Genomic DNA, 21,330 nt, shown 5'->3' with positions numbered 1-21,330 from the left:
ACCGTACGCAACCGTATGCTTCAGAGTGCATACGGTTTGTAATGCTTTGCCTATGTATACGGTTTTCAATACCGTTCCATACGTTTTCACTAATGAAAATGTATGCGGGAACCGTAGTTGGAAATCGTAGTGTGAACCCAGCCTTACTGAAAGTGAACCAGCAGCCGCTCCCAAGTTTTTTTTGTATCTCTTTTCAGACACAATTGGTCTCATGGGTGTTGGCATTACCCCTTGTGTCTTGGGCAGGGCGTACATAACCGGGATGACAGGTTCCTGCATATAAAAGGTAATCCCTGTCCCTCTCAGTTATCACGCCTAGCACGAGTCCATCAATTAACAGTCAATTCTTCCTGAAATTTGGATGTAGGATCACAACGTAACCTTTGATATGTGTTATCATCCAATAGTAACTTATTGATTTCACCTATGTACATTTTTTTGTCTATTACGGCAACCAGACCCCCTTATCAGACATTCCTATAATGAGGAATATAATGGTGGGTGGAGAGGAGTCCTGTGGGGGGAGGTTAAGAGCAGGGGATAAGGAGATCCATGGGTTACAAACCAGCCGTAAAAATAAATGTAGCCCGAAAAATTGTAATCCCAATAATTCAAAAAATTCCATTAGCCCCAATAACTCAATAACTACAATAAGCCCCATTAACTAAAAAAATACCGTTAGCCCCAATAACTTAAATAACAACGTTAGATCCAATAACGCAAAAAATCCCATTAGCCCCAATAACTTAAATAATAACGTTAGACCCAATAACGCAAAAAATCCCATTAGCCCCAATAACTTAAATAATAACGTTAGACCCAATAACTCAAAAAATCCCATTAGCCCCAATAACTTAAATAGTACAATTAGCCCTTATAACTCAAATAATAACATTAACCCCAATAACTCTGAAAATCCCATTAGTGAGACTATATGTGTAAAACTTAATGGAAATGTAAAGTGTAAGTTCACAAATGCCAGAAGTCTAGCAAATAAAATGGGGGAGCTTGAGGCCTTGATACTGGAGGAACATATTGATATAGTTGGGGTCACTGAGACATGGCTGGACTCCTCGCATGACTGGGCTGTTAATCTGCAGGGGTTTACATTGTTTCGCAAGGATAGAATGAACAGAAAAGGTGGTGGAGTCTGTCTGTATGTAAGAAGTGGTATGAAAGTCAGTGTGAACGATGCCATAGTGTGTGATGATTCTGAGGAGGTGGAATCACTGTGGGTAGAATTACAAAAGGAGGGAAATACTGAAAAAATAGTATTTGTGTAATCTACAGACCCCCTAATATCACTGAAGAGATAGAAGGTCGGCTGTATAAACAAATAGAGAGGGCCACCCGGGTAGGTACAGTGGTAATAATGGGAGATTTTAACTATCCAGATATAGATTGGGGCCGGGGGCTGGCTAAAACTACAAAGGGGCGGCAATTCCTAAATTTATTGCAGGATCATTTTATGGGCCAGTTTGTGGAGGACCCAACAAGAAGTGATGCCTTGTTGGATCTGATCATTTCCAACAACGCAGAGCTGGTTGGTAATGTAACTATGCGGGAAAACCTTGGTAATAGTGACCACAATATAGTTACTTTTGACTTAAAATGTAGAAAACAAAGACAGACGGGGAAGGCAAAAACATATAACTTTAAAAAGGCAAACTTCTCTGGGCTGAGAGCTGCACTACAGGACATAGACTGGGGGGAGGTGTTGTCAAATACTGATACAGAAGGTAAATGGGACATCTTTAAATCAACTCTAAATAACTATACAGCTAAATATATACCAAAGGGGAACAAATGTAAACGATTAAAACTAAATCCTACATGGCTGACAAATGATGTTAAAAGAGCAATAAACAACAAAAAAATAGCCTTCAAAAAATTCAAATCTGATGGGTCAGCTATAACATTTAAACAGTACAAGGAGCTTAATAAAATCTGTAAAAATGTAATAAAAACAGCAAAAATTCAAAATGAGATACAGGTGGCCAAAGAAAGCAAAACTAATCCTAAATATTTTTTTAGATATATAAATACAAAAAAACCAAGGACAGAGCATGTAGGACCCCTTAATAATGATAATGGGGAGGTTGTCACGGGCGACCAAGAGAAGGCAGAGATACTGAATGGGTTCTTTAGTTCTGTATACACTATGGAAAAAGGAGCTGAAATTGGCCTGTTCAGTGCTGGTAACACATCATGTAATGTACTGAACTGGCTTAATGTAGAGATGGTACAAGGTAAGTTAAGTAAAGTAAATGTAAGCAAATCTCCAGGGCCGGATGGACTACACCCAAGATTTCTTAAAGAGGTAAGTTCAGTAATCTCTGTACCCTTGTTCATGATATTTAGAGATTCTCTGGTGTCTGGTATTGTGCCAAGGGACTGGCGCAAGGCTAATGTGGTGCCAATCTTCAAGAAGGGCTCTAGGTCTTCACCAGGCAATTATAGACCGGTAAGTCTAACGTGCATTGTGGGTAAATTGTTTGAAGGACTTTTAAGGGATTACATACAGAAATACATAGGGGATAATAGTATTATAAGTGATAGCCAGCATGGGTTTAGTAAGGATAGAAGTTGTCAAACCAATCTAATTTGCTTTTATGAAGAGGTGAGTAGAAGCCTTGACAGAGGAATGGCTGTGGATATAGTGTTTCTGGATTTTGCCAAAGCGTTTGATACTGTCCCTCACAGACGTCTGACAGGTAAGTTAAGGTCTTTGGGCTTGGAAACTTTAGTTTGTAACTGGATTGAACACTGGCTCATGGATCATACCCAGAGAGTGGTGGTCAATGATTCGTACTCTGATTGGTCCCCGGTAATTAGTGGTGTACCCCAAGGTTCTGTACTGGGCCCGCTGTTGTTTAATTTATTTATCAATGATATAGAGGATGGTATTAATAGCTCTGTTTCTATCTTTGCAGATGACACCAAGCTTTGTAGCACGGTACAGTCTATAGAGGATGTGCATAGGTTACAAGATGACTTGGATAGACTAAGTGTCTGGGCATCCACTTGGCAAATGAGGTTCAATGTGGATAAATGTAAAGTTATGCATCTGGGTACTAATAACATGCATGCATCGTATGTCTTAGGGGGGATTAAACTGGCAGAGTCACTGGTAGAGAAGGATCTGGGTGTACTTAAAGGATCACAGACTACAGAATAGCATGCAATGTCAGGCTGCTGCTTCCAAAGCCGGCAGGATATTGTCATGTATAAAAAGAGGCATGGACTCAAGGGACAGGGACATAATACTCCCCCTTTATAAAGCATTGGTACGGCCAAACCTGGAATATGCTGTTCAGTTTTGGTCGCCTGTTCATAAAAGGGACACTGCGGAGTTGGAAAGGGTGCAGAGACGCGCGACTAAACTAATATGAGGCATCTTAGCTATGAGGAGCGATTAAAGGAGTTACAATTGTTTAGTCTTGAGAAGAGACGTTTAAGGGGGGATATGATAAACGTATATAAATGGCCCATATAAAAAATATGGAGAAAAACTGGAGGACGAGGGGGCACTCCCTCCGTCTGGAGAAGAAAAGGTTTAGTCTAAAGGGGCGACACGCCTTCTTTACCGTGAGGACTGTGAATTTATGGAACGGTCTATCTCAGGAACTGGTCACCGCAGGAACAATTAACAGCTTTAAAACAGGGTTAGAGACATTCCTGGAACAAAATAACATTAATGCTTATGCAGAATTATAAAACTACATCCCTTTCCCTTATCCCCTTACACCCTTCACTTCAATTCCCTGGTTGGACTTGATGGACGTATGTCTTTCTTCAACCATACTAACTATGTAACTATGATGTCATCATAAGATGATAATTCTTGAAGGGCATTTCGCTCTTTTCTAGAAAGATTGTCTGATTTGGGGGGAATGGTAGACAGAGTGTTGTTAAGGGCAACCAGATCTTTCTCCACTGCACTTTGAAACAAATCCATGCTTTCCGTGCGGGAGGAAAGTGGGTAAAATGAAGGTGTTTTTTTTAGTGTGCCAGATATTGCATGAAATGGTGTTCTCTTGCTGAGATGTATTATAATGTAACTCTTGTAACTGACATAGAGTGGTTTGATCAGTGAAAGATAAACCACTATATTCATTAACAAGCTGTGTATTTTTTTTTCAATTAAAGATTTTTATTAGTTTTAACAAAAAATAACAAAAGACCAGAGATAATAAACAAGCAATGCTGCAAATACACAGCAATATGATACATGAAATAGTATGAACATATAGAACATGAGAATATTTGGTGGAGAGGGGTAGGGCAAGGGGTGGGTAAGAGGAAGGAGAGGGGGAGGGTAGGGGGGGATGAGGTGGAAGTCAGGGTGTCAGAGTGTTAGACAGGGTCATAGTCAAGATCACTAGTACCAGAGACCTTAACTTACATCATTAGTGTCAAGACTGTTTAAATAGTCCAGCCACGGCCCCCAAACTCTCAAAAAATTGTCGTGACAACGTTCAGATCTGCTGGACATCTCCTCGAGCCTCCACAGCTGATGGACCTTACCCAGCCAGTCCGCCATAGAGGGCGGAGAGGGACTGAGCCACTTCAAAGGGATCAGGGACTTTGCGGCAGTCAGTAAATGTGCAATCAATGTGCCTTATGAGGACGGAAAGTCAAGGAGGGCCTGCCCAGAAGGACCAGGTCCGGGGTGAGAGATATCTGAGCAGGGAGAACTGAGTTAATAAGCGACTCCGCTTATCTCCAAAATTTCTGAAGGGTCCCGCAGTGTCAGCAGGAAGCGCTAGAGGATAGACCATGAGCATATAGAAATTCAGAAGTCCTGTACCAACGAGATAACAGTTTAACCCCTTAAGGACCTAGGGTGTATGGATACGCCCTGGCTTTCTGGTACTTGAGGACCCAGGACGTATCAATACACCCGTGGGAATTTCTGTCCCCGCCGTGCGTCCAAGACACCCACGATCCCCCTGAAGCGATAGGAGTGAGGTAGCAGGGGTGCCACCCCTCCTATCCCTGCTATTGGTCATCAAGACGCGATGACCAATAGCAGATGGGGGCGGGAGGCTTTACTTTCGGTTTCCCCATCCTGCCCACCCACAATAGGTGGGGCAGAACGGGGAAACGACACAGGACCGGAGCCGAAGTCCACTCATCCATCGGCGACAGCAGCGGGCGACGATCGACGGCGGCAGCGGGCGACGATCGACGGAAGAAGAGGACGGCGACGATCGACGGAAGAAGAGGACGGCGACGCAGCTCTGTGGATCCTACGGAAGCCGGTGAGTTGCTTAGCAACATCTGGAGGGCTACAGTATATCAGGGACACCAAGTCCTCCACTGGCTGCTGGTCTAGTCAAAAGGGAGTGAGCCATCCTGGGTCTCTTATGTCTCCAAAGGTACAACAAAAAGAGCCTTCTGACAGAAGAGAAAAGGGATGGGAAAGTGCAATGGGGAGCATCTGAATTTTGTACACAACCTTGGGGACTACATAAGACTGGAGCACGTTACGTCTACCCAGCCACGAGATTAGGGGGTTATCGTAATCTGCGAGAAGGGTTTGAATTTCATTAAGAAGGGGATGGAAATTTGCTTTATAGAGTGTCTGAATGGAACTAGTAATATTAACCCCTAGGTATTTCAAGGATGATAGCGCCCACGGGAAAGGAGACAGGTCTTTCAGTCTAGCAACACGATCAGTGGAAAGTGTAATGTTAAGCAGTTCTGACTTGGTAACATTGACTTGGTAACTCCTCAAACAAAGATACCAGGCAGGACAAGCCCAACTCGGGGTTAATGAGAAGGAACAGCAGGTCATCTGCAAATGCTAACATTTTCAATTCACCTGAGGGGGTATGAACCCCTCTCAGTGATGAATGTTGACACACCTTCTGAAGGAGGGACTCCATCACTAGCACAAAAAGAGTCGGGGAGTGCGGGCAGCCCTGCCTGGCACCATTTGTGATGAGAAACGGAGGTGAGAGTGTGTTGTTGATCTGAAGGGATGCATATGGTTGGGCATAAAGGGAAAATATAGCTGCAATGAAGTTGTGACAGGGAAGGAGAAGCGGTCAAAGTCTAAATTCCAGGTTCTCCTAGCAACTTGGACGAGTGGTAAGGGGGGGGAGGTAGGGGTGGTGGTGCTGAAGAGGACACCGTCATGCGGTGCCCAAAGGAGGTCAAAGGTCAATATGGGTTGGTGGAAGTTCAAGCATGACAGCAGGAAACGTGTCACTCAGAGCAGGCAAAGTAAACAAAAGGGTGTCAAAAACTCAGAACGTCTAACCTGGTGCCTCCACAGAGAGGAGGACAAACTCAGATGGCACAGAGCAATTTGCCGGAGAGCACACTGGCATCAGGCAAAAGCAGGAGCCTCCCGGCTCAGCAACAGGAAACTCAGGGTGGCAGTGGACCTTCTTTAAGTGGAGTGTTCTTCTTCTTGGACGATTTGGTCCTGGAGACGACTTTTCATTCATCTGGCTTCGGCAATGGAGGGAGCGGCTTGAGATCCGTAACCGGCAGCCAGGTAGGAATCTCCACAGGGGATATGTCAAGCGCCGTCCAGACGAGGTCAAGGTCAGCCGGGGTCCTGACAGTAATCCGCCTGTTGTTATGGGAAATAGAGAGACCAAACGGGAACAACCAGGCATATTGGAGTCCCATAGCTCGCAGCTGTTCAAACAGTGGCCTTAGGATCCTGCGCTTAGCAAGAGTAGATGGAGCTATAACTTGATAGAGGGAAACTTCAACTTCCCCATATGAGATGGGACGCTTCTCTCTGGCAGCTTGCAGTATCGCTGCGGTATCGACAAAGGACAACAGACCGCAAATAACATATCTTGGTGGGTCAGAGGGACGTGGCTTAGGTCGTAGTGCCCTGTGTGTCCGCTCTATGACGATCAACTTGGCCCTTCTGGAGAGCGTCAGGAGCCCGCAGTTCAGGTAAGCTTTTCAGGCGCACATTTTTCCTTCGGCTCCTGTTCTCCTGATCTTAGAGGAGAGAGTAGGTGGTGTTGAGATGTTCCTCCATAAGGGCAGAGCGATCCATGGCCACAGCTGAGTGAGAGACTAGGGTAGCACAGGTCGTCTCCAAGGCCTCCGTTCTGGTGCCTATAGATTGCACCTCAGCTTTGATTTCAACCAACTCCTGCATGACCGGTTTAACCGCTTGTGCCAAGGCCTTCTTCATGAATGATTTCAGGAATTGCTGAGTTATTACAGCCGGGGAGCAGCCGTCTGTGTCACTGCCCGGATCATCCTCCTCGTGTGAGTCTTGCTGAGAGGAAGCATCCAGCACCATCTTGGATGTTCGCGCCGGGGACACACCGCCCTTATTCTTAAAGAATTTAGACATGTCTGCCAGGTTTTTACCCACTTTGGGAGATTCTCCAGGGTCACCAGGTTTTCCGTGACATTTTCGTACATGAAAAAGAAGGGGATGGGAGGTGAGGATTCACGAGGCAGATGGGAGAGCTGCAGGCTCACACGTCCATTCCAGTCCACGGCTAGGCTCCACCCCCAAGCTGTGTATTTTTATTAGGTGCCTGTTGATTTTCACCTTGGTCAATACCAAAGAAATGCCTTCTAACTGTTAAATTGCGAACAAACTGATTTATTTCACATAATGTTCCGAAAACATTTAACCCATTGACTGGTGCAAAATGTAACCCTTTGCAGTTCATAATATAGTGTCTGTACCTGTGTGTGATGGTTTTCTCACAATTCTTCTGTGATTTTCAACCCAATATTTATTTTTAACAGCATAACAAAATGACTGTTGTCTCAGATTTTTCCCAGGTTGCAATGTGGCCAAGACCTGACTCACTAGTCAGCTGATGACAGGGAGCCTGTCTGCTTCAATGGGTGGAGTGATAGGCTTCTGCTAAGGTCCAATTTCCCTTACACTGCAAGGGAATGTCTCAGCAACTACTGGACGGGGAACACTTGTAGAATGGCAGGGCCAACTTGATTAAAAGCTTTTCTTTCGGCTTCCCTCTTGATAACCTCACACTTCGTCCAACTCCTTTCCACACTGCAGCTTACATAGAGCTCTGCTCAGAACAAGGTCTTAACTGAACTTAGTCCAGACCTCAATTAGGGTAACTCCTCCCCTCTACACTACATAGAGGACAATTTGTGGTTCCCATTGAGGAACAGGGGTCACCTGATTCATCTAAATCTCCTTCTTAACCCCTTAATGACCATGGACATATATTTACATCCGTGGCTGGCTCCCATTATGTGAAGCGCGCTCAGGAGCTGAGCGTGCTTCAAACCCGGCAGGTCCCGGTTGCTAACAGCAACCAGGACCCGTGGCTAACACCGGAAATTGCAGATCGAGCTGATATACAGTATTAACCCTTTAGACACCACGATCAGGAGCTGAGCGTGCTTCAAGCCCAGCAGGTCCCGGTTGCTATCAGCAACCAGGACCCGCGGCTAATACCGGAAATCGCAGATCGAGCTGATGTACAGTATTAACCCTTTAGACACCACGATCAAAGTTGATCACGGCATCTAAAACAGGAGCGAACACTGCCTGTTAGGTCAGCGGAGCTGTTTGGGACCGCCGTGGTGAAATCGCGGCATCCCGAACAGCTGAGAGGACTGCAAGAGGGTGCTTACCTTCCTTCCCACTGTCCGATCGTCACTCCATTGCTCCAAGCCTGAGATTCCGGAGCAATAGAGCACAAATAACACAGATCAATGCCATGCTATGACATAGCATTGTTCAGTGTATGCAATCTAAGTATTGCATGTAATATTCCCATATGGGGACTTAACCTGTTCAGGACACAGGGCATATGCACAGTGGCGTTGCTAGGGTTGGTGTCACCCGGTGCGGTAGAAAATGGTGTCACCCCCATACCTTCCCCCCCCCCCAGTAAGTTTTTAGCCTGTTGTGACAGACACCACTGGTGTAGCGCACTGTGTGAAATTCCAGTATAATAATCAGATATACCAGTTGCCACAGAATGGGAAAGTGCTAAAGAAGTTTTCACCATTTAAATATACAGCTCCCAGAATTACTTAAAGGGGTACTCCACTGGTAAACATTTATTTTTATATAAACTGGTGCCAGAAAGTTAAACAGATTTTTAAATTAAATCGAAAAAAATGGGGTATGTGCAACTCACAATATAAATTAATCGAGGCTAAATGGAAAGTATTTACACCAAAAAAAAATACTAGTACAAAATAATATATAAAGGTAAAAAGGGGGGGGGGTACCAGATGCCTCTAGACTAAGACCATAAAATGGTACATGATGATGGAATTACAGAAAAAAAAAATCGGACTGTGCTTCACTTTAAATGATGTACAAATTTAATATAAATTAAAATAAAATATTACAAATGAGACATAAAATAAATAATGCAAATCTAATACATAAATGCCTCCTACCACAGGGCCCTTGTGGGGAGGTATGATATTTGAATACAAAGCATATATTAAAAGATGTTAAAATATAGCATGTGAATTATGTTCTACCGCTATCCCAATATATTGCAAACCGACATAGTGTACTTTTGTGCGGTACACTCCGTTCTCATGTGATTTAGAACAGTTCACAAAGTGATATAGTTACCAACTCCTAAGGGTAGTTTTGGCTGGACATCCGAGAGATGGATATGTGGGGGCTGTGTCCAGCGCTAGCGTGCGCTTACGGTGACGGGCCCGGATGCCACAGGCCAAAAAAGGTCACCGGTCACGGAGTAATTGCAGGCTCGATGGCAGATGTAGTGGAGGCTGTGTCCAGCGCTGGCATGCGCTTGCGGTGACGGGCCCGGTTGCCGCAGGCCGAGGAGAAGTCACCGGTCACGGAGTGGCTCCGGAGGTGGAGATGTACTCGGAGATAGATGGATCTTGCTCCGGAAACAAGGAAAGGAAAGCCTCGTGGAAGATCTCTCGGCGTCTGGTGGAATGGCAGATGGATTACAGCCAGGTTTGAAATCAGCAGATGATGGAGTTGTGTCGGAGGTAAGTGATGGCGGTTTGTGGATTGCGGTGGTCATGCGGTAAATATTTCTTTCTCTAGACGCGTTTCAGGGTACTTTATATATGACCCTTTCCTCAGTAGAGATATCTTTAACAGTGAAGCTCAAAGTCCTTTTATACATGTTACCTGTCTAATTGTTACAGGTGTGTTTCTGTTTAGATCTTCCGCAAATAGCGGAATGGAACGGGAAACATGGGGTTGTTTCATCTTGATAAAGCAGTGTTCACATTTAGAATCAGTATGTATGCGTTCTTATTTAAATATAGTATTATATATATTGTAAACATTGGAATGGTACATATAGCACATAGTAAGATGTACAGATAGAGTTTATAATACTGAGATAGAAATAATAGTAAAAATAAAAATAAAAATAAATATAAAAAAATAATAAATATAAAGATAAAAATATAAAAAATAAAATATAAAATATATTGATAAAAGTAGGAATAAATGAGAATGAAATTAAAATTAGAAATAAAGTAGAGAAATACAGAAAATAAAAAAAAGGATAATAAATAAAAGAATGTAAAATAAATATAAAATAGGTGCATAAATGAAATAAAATACTATAGATTTACATAATAAAGTTACTGAAAATAATTAGTGTACAGGAAGGTTGAAGGATGGCCTGTCACGCAGAACAAAGGTAGAGTGGGTCCAACCCCCCCATGGGGGCCCCCAAGTAGAAAAGGGGGCCTCCATGGGGAGAGCGGGACACACTCTACAGAAATCCAAAAAGTTCAAAATTCGAGTTCAGGCCATTCGGCTCTAGAGAATTAAATTCATAAATCTTCTGACTTTCAGCCTTAGACATTTTAACAATGAAGCTGCCTCCTCTCCAATCTTTCTTGATAGTTTGTAAGCCTGTGTAGAAGAAGGTAGTAATTTCTTTATTGTGAAATTTTGCAAAATGGGCTGATAAAGGGTGTTTTAGGTTTCCATTTTTTATATTTGTTAAGTGTTCAGCAATTCTAGTCTTTAATGGTCTTTTTGTTCTCCCAATGTATTGTTTCATACATCCACACTGTATCAAATATAGTACTCCACTTGTGTGGCACGAAATGTGTTCTTTAATGATCCATTTAAAGTCAGTAGTACATGATGAGATTTCTATCGTTTTTTTGTAGGGCCCTTCACTTTCATACAATTGGGGCATATTCCACATCTAAAAAAACCTTTTGTGTTTAGCCACGTCTCAGACATATTATGAATTTTTATGGGTGGTTTTATACTTGGTGCAATCGTTATCCCCAAATTGGGGGCCTTTTTATATACAATGGGGGTTCGGTCTGGCAGCAATCCTCCTATATCTTTATCTTGTTTAACCAGAAATTTTTACTCAAACACAACCACAAACCCTCACAGATTGAATTTATCCTCACAGCTATTAATTTAATTCTTACTCACAATTATTTCTACTTCAATGGTGATTATTTTTTACAGTTGATCGGTACCGCGGGCACCAGATTTGCGCCAAGTTATGCTAATTTGTTTATGGCATCTTGGGAAGAGGATACCATCACCCCCCACCTTGGCGCAAATCTGGTGCTCTGGAGGCGTTATATCGATGATATTATTTTAATTTGGGATGGGTCCATCACAGATTTAAAATTATTTATTAATAATTTAAACACTAACAGTCACTTTCTCAACTTTACTTCACACATTAGCACACAATCTATCACCTTTCTTGACTTAGAGATCAAAGTGAGTCCGGATAAAACTAGATTAAATTGCAATACTTATAAAAAAACCTACTACGAAAAACAGTTATATCGACTATACAAGTTGCCACCTGTCTAGTTGGCTTACAAATATCCCTAAAGGACAGTTTGGCCGTTTAAAACGTAACTGTATATCGAACAATACTTTTCTGGAAGAAGCAGAAGATATGACTTCTCTTTTCAAAGACAAAAATTATCCGGACACACTTTTAACCCAGTCCCTTAATCATGTTAAACTTCTAGATAGAACCACGTTTTTCACACCAAAAGATAATGACACTATATCCCCTGAACATTCAATTAAACTAATTCTACCTTATAATTATGAATATAAAAAATTTAACAAATCATTAATAAGCACTGGTATATGGTTAAACAAGATAAAGATATAGGAGGATTGCTGCCAGACCGAGCATAACTTGGCGCAAATCTGGTGCCCATCGCGGTACCGATTAACTGTAAAAAATAATCACCATTGAAGTAGAAATAATTGTGAGTAAGAATGAAATTAATAGCTGTGAGGATAAATTCAATCTGTGAGGGTTTGTGGTTGTGTTTGAGTAAAAATTTCTGGTTAAACAAGATAAAGATATAGGAGGATTGCTGCCAGACCGAACCCCCATTGTATATAAAAAGGCCCCCAATTTGGGGATAACGATTGCACCAAGTATAAAACCACCCATAAAAATTCATAATATGTCTGAGACGTGGCTAAACACAAAAGGTTTTTTTAGATGTGGAATATGCCCCAATTGTATGAAAGTGAAGGGCCCTAAAAAAACGATAGAAATTTCATCATGTACTACTGACTTTAAATGGATAATTAAAGAACACATTTCGTGCCACACAAGTGGAGTACTATATTTGATACAGTGTGGATGTATGAAACAATACATTGGGAGAACAAAAAGACCATTAAAGACTAGAATTGCTGAACACTTAACAAATTTAAAAAAATGGAAACCTAAAACACCCTTTATCAGCCCATTTTGCAAAATTTCACAATAAAGAAATTACTACCTTCTTCTACACAGGCTTACAAACTATCAAGAAAGATTGGAGAGGAGGCAGCTTCATTGTTAAAATGTCTAAGGCTGAAAGTCAGAAGATTTATGAATTTAATTCTCTAGAGCCGAATGGCCTGAACTCGAATTTTGAACTTTTTGGATTTCTGTAGAGTGTGTCCCGCTCTCCCCATGGAGGCCCCCTTTTCTACTTGGGGGCCCCCATGGGGGGGTTGGACCCACTCTACCTTTGTTCTGCGTGACAGGCCATCCTTCAACCTTCCTGTACACTAATTATTTTCAGTAACTTTATTATGTAAATCTATAGTATTTTATTTCATTTATGCACCTATTTTATATTTATTTTACATTCTTTTATTTATTATCCTTTTTTATTTTTTATTTTCTGTATTTCTCTACTTTATTTCTAATTTTAATTTCATTCTCATTTATTCCTACTTTTATCAATATATTTTATATTTTATTTTTTATATTTTTATCTTTATATTTATTATTTTTTTATATTTATTTTTATTTTTACTATTATTTCTATCTCAGTATTATACACTCTATCTGTACATCTTACTGTGTGCTATATGTACCATTCCAATGTTTACAATATATATAATACTATATTTAAATAAGAACGCATACTTACTGATTCTAAATGTGAACACTGCTTTATCAAGATGAAACAACCCCATGTTTCCCGTTCCATTCCGCTATTTGCGGAAGATCTAAACAGAAACACACCTGTAACAATTAGACAGGTAACATGTATAAAAGGACTTTGAGCTTCACTGTTAAAGATATCTCTACTGAGGAAAGGGTCATATATAAAGTACCCTGAAACGCGTCTAGAGAAAGAAATATTTACCGCATGACCACAAACCGCCATCAATTACCTCCGACACAACTCCATCATCTGCTGATTTCAAACCTGGCTGTAATCCATCCGCCATTCCACCAGACGCCGAGAGATCTTCCACGAGGCTTTCCTTTCCTTGTTTCCGGAGCAAGATCCATCTATCTCCGAGTACATCTCCACCTCCGGAGCCACTCCGTGACCGGTGACTTCTCCTCGGCCTGCGGCAACCGGGCCCGTCACCGCAAGCGCATGCCAGCGCTGGACACAGCCTCCACTACATCTGCCATCGAGCCTGCAATTACTCCGTGACCGGTGACCTTTTTTGGCCTGTGGCATCCGGGCCCGTCACCGTAAGCGCACGCTAGCGCTGGACACAGCCCCCACATATCCATCTCTCGAATGTCCAGCCAGAACTACCCTTAGGAGTTGGTAACTATATCACTTTGTGAACTGTTCTAAATCACATGAGAACGGAGTGTACCGCACAAAAGTACACTATGTCGGTTTGCAATATATTGGGATAGCGGTAGAACATAATTCACATGCTATATTTTAACATCTTTTAATATATGCTTTGTATTCAAATATCATACCTCCCCACAAGGGCCCTGTTGTAGGAGGCATTTATGTATTAGATTTGCATTATTTATTTTATGTCTCATTTGTAATATTTTATATTAATTTATATTAAATTTGTACATCATTTAAAGTGAAGCACAGTCCGATTTATTTATTTTTTTCTGTAATTCCATCATCATGTACCATTTTATGGTATTAGTCTAGAGGCATCTAGTACCCCCCCCTTTTTACCTTTAGATTTTTAAATTACTTCTATTTAAAATCTTAATCCTTACGGTACTTATAAGCTGTTGTATTCTCCACAGGAAGTTGTGTAATTCTTTCCAGTCTGTCCACAGTGCTCTGTCTGTCCATGTTAGGAACTGTCCAGAGCAGGATAGGTTTGCAATGGGGATTTGCTCCTACTATGAACAGTTCTTGACATGGACAGAGGTGTCAGCACAGAGCACTGTGGTCAGACAGAAAATAAATTAAAAAAAGAAAAGAACTTCCTGTGAATTGCTTATACAGCAGCTAATAAGTACTGGAAGGATTAAGATTTTTAAGTAGAAGTAATTTATAAATCTGTTTAACTTTGTAGCACCAGTTGATTAAAAAAATTTTTTTCCAGTAGAGTTCCCCTTTATGCAGTGGTAAGGTTATGCTGGGAGTTGAGATTCTCTCATCATAACTGTAGAACTGACAAGTGACTACAGCTCTGATAGGACACAGAGAGGAGAATGTACAATGATATCACTGACTACAGGTGACGTCTTCTCTATAGTGAGGACAATACACAATGATATCAGTGACTACAGGTGACGTCTTCTCTATAGTGAGGAGAATGTACAATATCAGTGACTACAGGTGACGTCTTCCCTATAGTGAGGAGAATACACAATGATATCAGTGACTACATGTGACGTCTTCTCTATAGTGAGGAGAATACACAATGATATCAGTGACTACATGTGACCTCTTCTCTATAGTGAGGAGAATACACAATGATATCAGTGATTACAGGTGACGTCTTCTCTATAGTGAGGAGAATACACAATGATATCAGTGACTACAGGTGACGTCTTCTCTATAGTGAGGAGAATACACAATGATATCAGTGACTACAGGTGACGTCTTCTCTATAGTGAGGAGAATACACAATGATATCAGTGACTACATGTGACCTCTTCTCTATAGTGAGGAGAATGCACAATGATATCAGTGACTACAGGTGACGTGTTCTTTATAGTGAGGAGAATACACAATGATATCACTGACTACAGGTGACGTCTTCTCTATAGTGAGGAGAATACACAATGATATCAGTGATTACAGGTGACATCTTCTCTATAGTGAGGAGAATACACAATGATATCAGTGACTACAGGTGACGTCTTCTCTATAGTGAGGAGAATACACAATGATATCAGTGACTACATGTGACGTCTTCTCTATAGTGAGGAGAATACAGAATGAGATCAGTGACTACAGGTGACGTCTTCTCTATAGTGAGGAGAATACACAATGATATCAGTGACTACAGGTGACGTCTTCTCTATAGTGAGGAGAATACACAATGATATCAGTGACTACAGGTGACGTCTTCTCTATAGTGAGGAGAATACACAATGATATCAGTGATTACAGGTGACGTCTTCTCTATAGTGAGGAGAATACACAATGATATCAGTGATTACAGGTGACGTCTTCTCTATAGTGAGGAGAATACACAATGATATCAGTGACTACAGTGGACGTCTTCTCTATAGTGAGGAGAATACACAATGATATCAGTGATTACAGGTGATGTCTTCTCTATAGTGAGGAGAATACACAATGATATCAGTGACTACAGGTGACGTCTTCTCTATAGTGAGGAAAAATACACAATGATATCAGTGACTACAGGTGCCATCTTCTCTATAGTGAGGAGAATACACAATGATATCAGTGACTACAGGTGACGTCTTCTCTATAGTGAGGAGAATGTACAATGATATCAGTGACATCTTCTCTATAGTCTTCCCTTATCTAATTCAGATGGTACATACCACCGGGTCCAGCTAAAACTTCTCTCTGTAGAATGTGACGCCCAGACGTCTCCTCACTATGTCAGGGCATTCTCATCCTCTATATGAAAACAATTATTATTATAAACCTGCCAGACACTGTATCCTCTAAATATAATACTACTATCCACTATACTCTTTGATTATAAACTTTCCTTACACCATACCCACTGAATATAATACTACCACACACTGTACATTCTGAATATACCAACACATACTGTACCCTCTGAATATAAATCTGCCACATACTGTACCCTTTGAATATAGATCTGCCACATACTGTACCCTCTGAATATAGATCTGCCACATACTGTACCCTCTGAATATAAATCTGGTGGTGTTGCTAGTGGATGATGGGGGTGCTAGTACTGGGGGGTGTTGCTGGAGGATGATGGGGGTGCTACTGGCCATCCCCCCTGGCAGTATCACCCCCATCATCCATCGGCAGGATCGTCCTCCTGGCAGGAGCACCCCCATCATCCACCATCAGGATCTGCTGATCAGCTGCTGCAGGGGGGGTTTGCTGGTGGATGATGAGGGTGCTACTGCCAGGGGGGAGCATTAGGTAGGCAGCAGTTCCCCCACTTAAGGTAGGTAGCAGTTCCCCCACATTAGGTAGGTAGCAGTTACCCCACATTAGGTAGTAATTTCCCCACATTAGGTAGCACAGATTCCACACATTATGTAGCACAGATTCCACACATTAGGTAGCACAGATTCCACACATTAGGTAGCACAGATTCCCCACATTAGGTAGCAGTTTTCCCACATTATGTAGCAACTTTCGCACATTAGGTAGCAGTTTTCCAACATTAGGTAGCAGTTTCCTCACATTAGGTAGCATAGATTCCCCACATTTGGTAGTAGTTTCCCCCCATTAGGCCGCAGGTTCCCTTGCATGTTCCCCACAATAGTTCAAAGTCTCCCCACATTAGATCGCTGGTTCAAACAACCCCCCCCCATCCCCCCACACAAAAAAGCACACACACACACAACACTGAGACACACACAGATAGATAGAGAGAGAGACACACACACACACACAGTCAGAGATACACAGACTGAGTCACACACAGTCACACACACACAGTCACACACAGACAGAGATAGCGACACACAGACAGAGATAGCGACAGACAGACACACACAAACACACACACATACACACAGAGACACACACACACTCACAGAGAGAGAGACACACACACACACACAGTCACACACACAGACAGTCACACACACAGAGAGTCACACACACAGACAGAGAGTCACATACACACACACAGTCACACACACACACACACACAGAGTCACACACACACACACAGTCACACACAGACAGAGACACACAAACAGAGATAGAGTGAGACAGACACACAATCACTCACCCATCCAGCGCAGCGCTCCTTCTCTCCGGCGCTCTGCGAGTGACGTCACGTCCTCCTGCGCGGCCCTGCGGAGTGACGTCGGGCCGGCGCAACAGAAGACGTGGGGGCGCAGGCCGGTTCACTGTACAGGTGACGGGGGGGTGTGTGCTTCTACTACTACGGAGACAAGTGAGACAGCGCAAAAGTGAGGACGGGGGGGAGGGTGAGGGGTGCTATTACAGAGGCAGCGCAAGTGAGGAGCGGGGGCATACCTGGTGTCACCCCATCAGGACTGCATATGCATACGCCCTGCATCCCGAGTCCTTAAGGACTGAGGGCGTATTGATACGCCCGTGGGAATTCCGATCCCCGCCGCTAGCTGGTTGGGGACCGGATCGAGATACCTGCTGAAATCATTCAGCAGGCACCCCGGCACATTGCCCAGGGGGGTCCTGAAACACCCCCCCCCCCCCCCCATGTCGGTGATCGGAGAAAATCGCATGTCAATTCAGACATGCGATTCTCTCCAATTCCGGGCTGATCGGGTCTCTGGTGACCGGATTACCAAGAAAATAGGGCTGATCGGAGTTGTCAGTGACAGCCCAGATCAGCCTAAGGGATAGGAGTGAGGTCGCAGAGCTGCGATCTCCTCCTATCTCTGACCAATGGCAGCCCAGCAACCCCCCCCCCCCGTTCTGCCCGCCCCTGGATGTCAAGGGGATCGTGGGAAGAAGATGGAGGCCGTACCTGCAGGAAAAGATGCCTGGGGACCCGGGATCTTCCCTGGAGACTGCTGGATCCTGGCTCAGGTAGGGAATTATCGTGGGGGGGGGGGGGGTTTGGGGTTGAAGGTGAAAGTAAAACGATCTTAACTGTGGCAACCACTAGGATGGCCAAACTGCAACTCCCAGCATGCAGCTCCGTGGATCCTACGGAAGCCAGTGAGTTGCTTAGCAACATCTGGAGGGCTACAGTCTGAGACCACTATAGAGTGGTCCCTTAACTGTAGCCCTCCAGATGTTGCAAAACTACAACTCCCAGCATGCCCAGAGAGCTGTTTAGGCATGCTGGGAGTTGTAGTTTTGCAACATCTGGAGGGTCACAGTTTGGAGACCACTGTTACAGTGGTGCCCAAACGGTAGCCCTCCAGATGTTGTCAAACTACAACTCTCAGCATGCCTGGACTGCCCAGGCATGCTGGGAGTTGTAGTTCTGTAACATCTGTCCCTTCAGATTTAGCAATTTTCATGAATTTTTTGAAAATTGCTGCTCTACTTTGAAGCCCTCTCATTTTTTCAAAAAGCAAAAATATGTCAATTTTATGATGCCAACATAAAGTGGACATATTGTATTTGTGAAGAAAAATAAAATTTATTGTGAATATCCATTTTCCTTATAAGTAGAGAGCTTCAAAGTTAGAAAAATGCAAAATTTTCCAAATTTTCATGACATTTTGGGATTTTTCAACAAAAAAGGATGGAAGTAACGCCGAAAATTTACCACCAAAATAAAGTAGAATATGTCACGAAAAAACAATCTCAGAATCAGAATATTTGGTAAAAGCGTTTTTGCGTTATTAATTCATAAAGCCACGGTGGTCAGAATTGCGAAAAAGGGCTCAGTCCTTAAGGTGAAAAAGGACTGCGTCCTTAAGGGGTTAAAAAAAAAGTGTAAAAAAAAAAAGTTAATAAATGTGATTTAACCCCTTCAGTAATAAAAGTTTGAATCCCCCCCCTTTTCCCATTTAAAAAAAAATATATGTAAACAAAAATAAAAATACATTTATGTGATATTGCCCCATGCGTAAATGTCCGAAACATAAAAATATAATGTTAATTAAACCGCACAGTCGATGGCGTACACATAAAAAAATTCCCAAGTCCAAAATTGCGTTTGTTTGGTCACTTTGTATACCCGAAAAAAATATATAAAAAGCGATCAAAAAGTCCCATCAAAACAAAAATGGTACTAATAAAAACTTACACGGTACAAAAAATGAGCCTTCATATTGCCTTGTATACAGAAAAATAAAAAATAGTTATAGGGGTCAGAAGATGACAATTTTAAACATAGTAATTTTGGTGCATGTAGTAATAATTTTTTGTAAGAAGTAAAATTAAATACAACCTATATAAATTGGGTATCTTTGTAACCGTATGTACCTACAAAATAAAGATATGGTTTCATTTTTACAGAAAAGTGCACTGCGTAGAATCGGAAGCCAAATTTTACATCACAAATATATATTTTTTCTGGGTTTGCCGTGAATGTGGTGGTGAAATCATTGATGTAATTACAAAGTAAAATTGATGGCGCAAAAAACAAGCCCTCATATGGGTCTGTAGGTGCAGAATTGAAAGCATACAGATATTTAGAAGGTGAGGTGGAAAATACGAAAGTGCAAAAATGAATAAACCTGTGGCCCTTAAGGGGTTAAAGGTACAGTACACCTACATATATAATACAAAATTACAGTGAATACGGTAAATATAATAAAGTGCATGAGCATGGTAAACAGTGGGCCCAACACAGGAGCAGCATGCATGCCAGAGGAGATCCACAGCCCACAGGACAGCCTTTGGTGCTGGGACACCACACATATATCGTCCTTGACACAGCCACAGGACACGTTTCTCCACTCTAACAAGCAAGGGGAAAGTCCTGGGAAAAAAAGTGTGGGAAATTACCCAAGATTTCCACTCAAGGGCTGGACTCCTGATAATGGGAACAGTGTTCCTGCTGTGGAAAAAGTGCAGGAACTCCGTTCCCATGCGTTCCTGCAGGACTTGAGCCCTGCTAACAAGTGAGACCACACCACTTCTTCATGCAATTTGACCCTTGGTCAGGTTAATTGGGAAAGGTTACAGGACAAAATAAAACACAATTTACACGGAAACAAACAAAATCCTAGGCTGTCCAGCCACTGACTGCACATTAGTCACTTCCCTCTCTATTCACTGGTAAGCTAGTCTCCACCAGCTCAAAACACAGGATTCCTGCAACCTTTACTCACTGTTCACACACAGCGTTTGCAGCCTCTTGCTGTGTGTACTAAGACCCACTTCACTGGTGTGGGTCACTCACAGCGCCTGGCTGTGTGCTCCTTGCAAGGACCACTTGCCTCTCCCTTACAGCCACCTTTCTGTCTTTTGGGGAGAGTCCAGCCTATTCTGTTTCGTGAACTCTTAAATATCTGCCCTCCCTGTAGTTCTGTCTTGATTATTGTCACGATTCGGCTGGCAGGAGGTGGATCCTCTGTGCCAGAGAGGGATTGGCGTGGACCGTGCTGGTGGACCGGTTCTAAGTTGCTACTGGTATTCACCAGAGCCCGCCGCAAAGCGGGATGGTCTTGCAGCGGCGGTAGCAACCAGGTCGTATCCACTAGCAACGGCTCAACCTCTCTGACTGCTGAAGATAGGCGCGGTACAAGGGAGTAGACAAGAGCAAGGTCGGACGTAGCAGAAGGTCGGGGCAGGCAGCAAGGATCGTAGTCAGGGGCAACGGCAGGAGGTCTGGAACACAGGCTAGGAACACACAAGGAAACGCTTTCACTGGCACAATGGCAACAAGATCCGGCGAGGGAGTGCAGGGGAAGTGAGGTATAAATAGGGAGTGCACAGGTGAACACACTAATTAAGCCAACTGCGCCAATCAGTGGCGCAGTGGCCCTTTAAATCGCAGAGACCCTGCGCGCGCGCGCCCTAAGGAGCAGGGCCGCGCGTGTCGGGACAGGACCGACAGAGAGCGAGTCA

The sequence above is a fragment of the Hyla sarda genome, chromosome 1 (assembly GCF_029499605.1).
Source record: "Hyla sarda isolate aHylSar1 chromosome 1, aHylSar1.hap1, whole genome shotgun sequence".
In the NCBI taxonomy this organism is placed as follows: Eukaryota; Metazoa; Chordata; class Amphibia; order Anura; family Hylidae; genus Hyla; species Hyla sarda.
Note: the sequence above shows the minus strand (reverse complement) of the source record.